The sequence below is a fragment of the Gavia stellata genome, chromosome 5, assembly GCF_030936135.1.
Source record: "Gavia stellata isolate bGavSte3 chromosome 5, bGavSte3.hap2, whole genome shotgun sequence".
Classification (NCBI taxonomy): domain Eukaryota; kingdom Metazoa; phylum Chordata; class Aves; order Gaviiformes; family Gaviidae; genus Gavia; species Gavia stellata.
The window spans coordinates 56,857,991-56,865,296 of record NC_082598.1 but is presented as its reverse complement, the minus strand read 5'-3'; positions in this window follow the sequence as shown (position 1 = coordinate 56,865,296).

The window sequence follows — 7,306 nt, the reverse complement described above, 5'->3', positions numbered from 1 at the left end:
ACAATGTGCAGTGAACAAATTCCATATAATGACAAGCTAATCCTGTTCACATGGATCTTCCCAGGATTCACAATCCCAGTTAACACAGATAAAGCCCTTGTACGACTCTGCTTGTAATTTATTCTTCGTTGGCTATATGGTTCTCAATCAGTCACAAATGACAGAAGACAGAGTGACAGAGGGTCTTACAGATGTGAGATTGCACAGGGAAAATTTGGACTCATGCATGTCTTTCTCCTGAAGCTTTTATTTTTAGTTTGCATAAAGGGGTATCTGAAGGGTTCTCCCTTACCAGGTCATCCCTGGTTGGACTGCAAAGTCAGGAGAAGCACTACCCGTGGCTGGTATTGCCACTACATAGGAAGAACTACTATACTGAAAAATTTCTCCCATCACGGTTGCTTTGTATTTATCCTACACTAATCTTTTTTCTTTTTTTTAAATGCTAAGGAACATTTAATTAATACAGTTTTCAGTGCAGTATTGCCTTAGTCAGTTGAGTAATATGATTCTAAAATGCTTTAAAAAGTAATATTAATTCATGAGATTCATTACATCCAGCAGAATCCCCTTTGCCTGCAGCTCTGGTTTCAATATCAGGACAATTCAAACATACATTTTGACTGGCAAGCACCTACATGATGACTTGTATCCACTTCCTCCTTATCCCAAACTTGGTTTTAGATTTACTTTTGACCTCCTGAAGTTTTCTCCTTTTCTTCCTGTGCTCAATTTATGTTTTGCATGACAGAAGTAGAGAAGTTCTCTCTGCAAGTAACAGTACTTAAAAAAAGTTTTTGAAGGGAAAGCTAAAATAGGGAGATGGAAAAGAATGTTTGTCCATCTTACCTATTTTCTTCACAAGGTAAGGTAGGCTTCTTCCCTTCTAGATATATTTCAGTAAATTTCCCAACCTAGCTTTAAAGTACCACAAGACACGAGCCTTTGCAGCTTTCCCAGGGAGACAATATTCCACGCTTAACAGAAAGCAGTGTGAAAAGGATTCCTCTGATGTGTCATTCTAGGCCGGGCAGCAGAATGATGCTCCCAGAGTGTCTCAAAAATAAAATGTCAGCCTAATTTGGAAACCATTCTTTGCCTTCACACATTTCATACCTAGAAATTGCAGCTGAACCACAACTCAGACACGAGTGTGTAGGCTGCTGTATTTCGCAAGTATGAAATGAAATAAAAGGCAGCATAGTAATTAACACTGTGCTGTCAAGCTGCTTCTAAAATATTTCTTTATAAAAAAGTTTTAGTCTGTGTGATTGAGCCATGAGAAACTTCCTCTGGCCCTCAAAGTCTGCCTTGCTGCTTGTGTTCAGGTGTACCGTGTGGGTTGCAGCTAAATACCTTCAAAGAGTTCCCTGACAATCTTTGTTCTCAGCTCCTTACTGATAGGTAAAAACACCTTTCTGTTTAGAAGTGGGGGCTGCCCCACTTCTCTAAACTTAGCTTGCAAACCCCTCAAAGGAGCACATCTGTGCTTCAGAAAAGAATCTTAGGTTCATGCTGTCCTCAAAACGCGCAAGGTTATCTTCACTGTGTGGCATGGATTATTATTCACGGTATTCTCAAAGACCTCATGGTATGAGCCAACCAGTTCCCCCAAATTCTGATCACCTCCAGTGTAAAACGCACTGGTGGTAGATATTGCAAAGGACACGGGAATCATTTGGTTCTTTAAAACACAAAGTTAATTCATCGATTAAAAGTGCCAGATTTGTGTTCTTTGAAATGCACTTAGGATTGCGGTGACTTTGCGTCATACTACTTTCTCTCTCTCTCTACACTCAGTTATTCACAATCCTCAAGTGACACCCGAGTACAAATCTTGCTCAAGCAGCTACAAATCACAGCAATTATTTGTGATTTAAAACTGGCAAAAGAAAAATGGCAGTGATACCTTTATTACTGGTTTTAACTGGGACACCATGAAGATATTCTTGATGCTACTACGAAGCGGACCTGGTTGCATCTTACAAAGTCCCTGTGCTCTTCTTTATAATTGTTGTGGGGTGAACTGTCTGTCTCTCAAAGTAAATCTACCTTTCCCTAAGCGTAGCAGTTAGCCTTTTTTTCTATTTCCCATAACTGTATTTTATCCAGACCATTTAGTAGCTCCATGTATTTTTTCTTCAGCTATAATTCATTAGAAATTCAAGTCACATCAGCAGCATCTGTGAAACAATTACTGCATCTAGGACTGACTCTGCAGTCTAATCCATCATAATTATGACTGGCCTCTTTGAAGATGCCACGATGCATGACTTAAATATAGCACATTACTGTGCAAATGGATCAGCATCTCATCCCACCAATATGCCTTCAAGTTATAATTTAGTCCACCACCGTTTGACTTTTTCAGATGCAAGCAATGTATGTACTTTTATTTCTTGCCACATATGGGGCACAAATTGGAAACCAGCTACTGAAAGAGAGTTTGAGATTTATTTTTTTGTTTCTTTTATTGGCAAGTTTGGCATATTCCTGCCACCTCTATCAATACGGGAATACCGAAAGACTGTGGAAGGCGTTGTTATGAGCGCGACAAACATATCTGCGGCCACAAAAGTGCTCTTAGTTATGTTATTTTCTTCCATGGAAAATCTTTCTTTACTTTTAGCCAGTTCTAGAGGTTCACACCTTCTTTTATGTAGCACCTGTAGCTGGGGAGTTTGTGAATGCAAAGTAGCTCAGATGAATGAATGGACAAATACACCCACTGCAGGGGAGTACAATCTTCTGCAAAGCTGGGCAGGATTCCCAGTAGAAAAAGTAGGTGGGGGGATGCTGTATTAGAGTACTCGTGGCCCTAGAAGGGACCGAAAGAGGGGCTGTCAGATGGGTTGTTTCCCCTTCTGGAGTTAGCTGGCATAGAAATATATCTCCTCAGAGGTTTTTCTCCCCAGCAGAAATATACCTCCCCAGATCACGACCTCAGCTGACTTGTGCTCGAGTGATTATCAGGATGAGACTCAAGAAAGCGGAAGTCAGATACCCGGGAGATTGTCGATGGCTCGCTGGGTTGTTCCTGGAGCTCTGCCACAGCCCCCATCCTGCTGGCACCCTTCTGCCACTGCCAGATGACACAGGGGTCTAAATTGCTTCCAGACAAGAAACCCCTGTAGCACTTGCTAGACAGGAGGTGAATTTACCTATATGGCTTGCCAAACTCCAGTTTGGTAAGTTGTACTTTCTGATTACACTCTCTTGCTCCTATCGCTTGGGTAAAGTAGTTGTCTTCACTTCTGGCTTAATTTGCTATGTATTATTATGTGGTGTTGTGTAGTTGCTTCTCTCCTCTGAAGCTCACGCCGCTGGCAAAGAGGTCTAAATCCTGAACTTCCAACAAGTGAAAAAGCTCCTGAAGTGAAGGGTGGGGGGTTTTTTTGTCGTATTTCAAGAATGAATGAAAATCTGAGAAAAGGCACGAGTAGAGTTATTCCTAAGTAAGGACACTCTCTCATACATGGCATTATCAGAAAGCTCTATTTCTGCGGGATGTCATTTTTCTCTGGCCTATCTAAGTAGCAGTGTCTTCAGCTGTGCCTCGGGTTAACACCTGTAAGCAAGCTGCAAATGCCACTAGAGGAGAAAAGATGTGCAGTTAACTCAGATGGCTAATGGGCGATGTAACACATCAAAGCTCCTTATCAGTGAGACATTTCCATTATTGCTGGGATAAAATGTTGCACTCGTGAAAACTGTGGTATAGCTTAAGGATTTCCTGTATGCTTTGCACTTAAGGTACGTTGTGTTTATACATTGAGAAACAAAGCAAGCTTCCTTGTGGAAACTAATGGGAGAGGCAAGACCAGGACTACGCCTGCCCAGACTCTGGGTGGTTTGCGTTCGCAGAGCAGCTTCTTCCCAAGCCAGGGTTCCTGGCAGTTTGTAATAAATACAATACCATCAGAAACCAAACCCTGTGTGGGCCTGTTGTTTAAATACGGGTTTAACATGCTTTTCTGAAGCCAAGGCACCCGTGAGAGAGAATTTTAACCCTGTTGTCCAAAGCAGATTTGAAAGAGAGATTGCATTCCTGCCCTAGGTGAATTGAGGCTCTGAACCCACAACATGCCCTAAGGATTTGTTCTGCTCCCTGCCGGCATCACTGCTGCCCCGCTGCAAGTGTGGTGGCTGAGGAAAACACAGTGAAACTTCAAGGCAGATGTAAAGGAGGCTGCAGAAGGACAAGGACACTCTGTTGTTAGCTAGGCTCTATGGCTTACAATGGGGTCCTTTTGCACTGCGTTCAGCTGTCTCTTCATTTGGATAGTATATTTATTCAATGCATTAGCAATGCTTTGGAAAAAAAACTTGCATAAGGATGCTGTGCCTTCTCTGTCCCTTGAAGTTTTTAAGTTAAGGCTATATTTCTTTCTAAAACATACGTATTGCTTTCTCATTGTAGCTTTAAATAGTAATTAAGGGGTTAATCTAGAAACTACTGGATGAGACTCTGTGACTGTATTCTGCAGGAGGTCATATTACATGAATATAATTGCCTTCTCTGGCATTTAGATCTACGAATAATCTGTGTCAAACAGAAAAGAAAAAGTGGGATGGCTAAAATTTGTTACGTAATTTATAGCTAATCTATCCTTAATTTACAGGGAAAATGGTGACTAGCAAATATAGATATAAGCAGACATAAGGGAATGAAGAGCATGGGATTTGTGAAATATGAGGATTAATAATTCATTAAATCTTATCCAAGCCAGAAGCCTCATAATTCATGCATTTTTAAATCAGCTAGTGCTAACCCCCCCTCAATTTATTGACACCAGTTCTTGCATTTCAGTGATCTAATCGCAAAAGCACTTGAACCAGTTTGATTTTTGACCTTAATACAGAGGGCGAGAGAGTAAAGCTAAACTGGTCTGCACAGTGATTTCCCCTTGTGACATTATATAACCATCAACAAGAATGGATACTGCATAATATCTACCCAGACATGAAAAATTGCACTATTTCAACAATTGCATAAAATCAAGGGGAGCAAAAATTAAATGCCTCTACAATACGGATGGAAAAAACCAATTATGTGAAGAAAATGAATTCAGGAATATAAAATGCGAGTAAATAGGAATTATAATGTCGCATCGCACGGCTCTCCAGTTTCTATTTTTTTTGTGATTTATGTCCTATACAAACTTTGCACCTAATTGTACCATGTAGCACTTCTAACAGAAGAACACAACTCTTCAAGTCACTTGTAATGCCACTGTAGTATGACTAGATTAGGAATGCTTCCCGAAAGTTCAAACTGTACAACCAGGTTGGATTTAAGAGACAAAAGGACCTTCCCGCTGTAACAACCAGAACATTCAAGATGAGGTTGGCACCTATGTTTGTTCTTGCCAGTTGTAAGCTTGTTTCTGTGGTTTAGATTTGGAGTATGGTGGATCCAGGTGGTTTATACCGACAGGCCATGGCACAGAGCTGTATTACTTCCCAAGTTAGCCTGTTTGACATCACCTTGGGTGTTGGTATGCTGACATACTCTAAGATCAGTATCGCTCGATTTCTTGAGGACCACCTTGACTATTATACATCTTTCACAAATACGAGGAAGCTGAACTAAAACACCCTTTCCCCTTTGCTGTTTCTGAGAATCGCTGCAGCTGATAATTGTAATAGGAAGGCTGCGGGGATGGGAGTTATAGTCTTAAACGATGGGGATGCTCAAATAAGTGTGCGCTGAGTGAGATGCTTCTATGCCTGAGTACAGTGAGAAACTTCTTTTGTGTGCCTGTGAAGTTTGGACCAGCAAAATTGTTTCAAATTGTGACCCACCCAGGGCATTATTTGGGTAATTCACCAGTGCCTGTGGATTCAACATCACGAAACATGTTAGGGTAGGAAAACAGAACCAAGTCTCTCTCTTTCTTCACCTCAGCCAGTTATCATGCTAGGTTAGGTGTGTTGAGCAAAGGCTGGCAAGGTAGGGTGGGCGGTGTTATCAGGTGCACAACTGGTGCTCAGACCTGTTTATTTCTGGAGAAATGGTGTAATTCGAGGGACAATTTTCCTCTCAGTACTTCAGCTACCCCATGTGTCAAATGGTAACAATGATACTGGCTGCCGATTAAAATCAGCTATCCGAGGGCAAAACCTAACTGCTCATGGTATTCTGACCGAGCTCTGTAGTGCAGCGTGCTTCTGTGTGAACACGCCAGAATAAGCAAGCGTTGGTGGCTGAACCGTTCTTCAAGACACACTTGATGTTATCAACCTGCCGTTTAGGGAAGGTTACCAAGAGGTCAGTGTCATCATTATCTTCCCGTTTCTGTGATCTATGTCCATCTGGCTTCAGACCTGGATATGGCATGGATTTCTTGGGTTGATGACTTCCTGACACCAGTCGAAGGTCAGTTATCTGTGATGATTTCATCACAGCTGTTGGCAGAGTTAAGTAATTCCCTATGAAGTAGTACATCCTCCTTGAGAACTAGAAGCAGTGGAAGAGATTCTCTTGGCTCTCTTCACCCCATACTATAAAGAAGAAAGGGAGGACCCAAAGGAAAAAACACTGGCAAGCTAAAGATTTCAGGTTTTCATCATGTTGGGACAGTAACATTAGAAAATAGGACTAAAAACGGTCCCCTTTGGCATGTGGGTGGAAGAACTGATAGCCCACGTTGTGGGCTGCAGCATCCTCAGAAAGCTTATTAACTGTAAGGTCTGTTTTCCATTATCCTTTGAACTTCAAATAGGAAGTCCTGTTGGTCTCCCAGTTCTGATGAAAACAGACTTTTGGATGAAATGCAGTTTTCTTAAACTTCTCCGAAAGTTGAAGGTGAAGGTTGTACCAAGAGGAGAGTGGGGAGAATGCAGAGACAAGGGTTGATGACTCCAAGGATTACCCAGACTGTTGCTCCCACGTGTCCAGATGATTAAGCATAGCTTTCAGCCCCTTCACTGGCCTCACTATGGTAGCCTTTACACCCCTATCCACATTCCTCCTCTGTTTTTCTCATGCCTCCACCACACCTAGGCTGGGATGCTGTAGTGAACTCAACTTTCAGCTACTATTCTTGGCCATGGAGAAATGAGAGGCAGCACAGAGAGACAGCTCTCACGCTAGGCAGCGTGCGCTGCGCGCGCCAGCATACCCGAGGGGCTGGGGATCCCTGCCGGGGGCAGCGGGCCACAAGATACCCGTGTGGCCGTGTGCGAGATGCTGTGTGCCACTGCAGCTTCTGCGTGGTTTCCTATGGCCTTCTGGGGATTTACTTCCAGATGGTGAAGTTGGAGGAGTTAAGCTAAAACAAGGGTACTTGCTTTGGAAAGATCT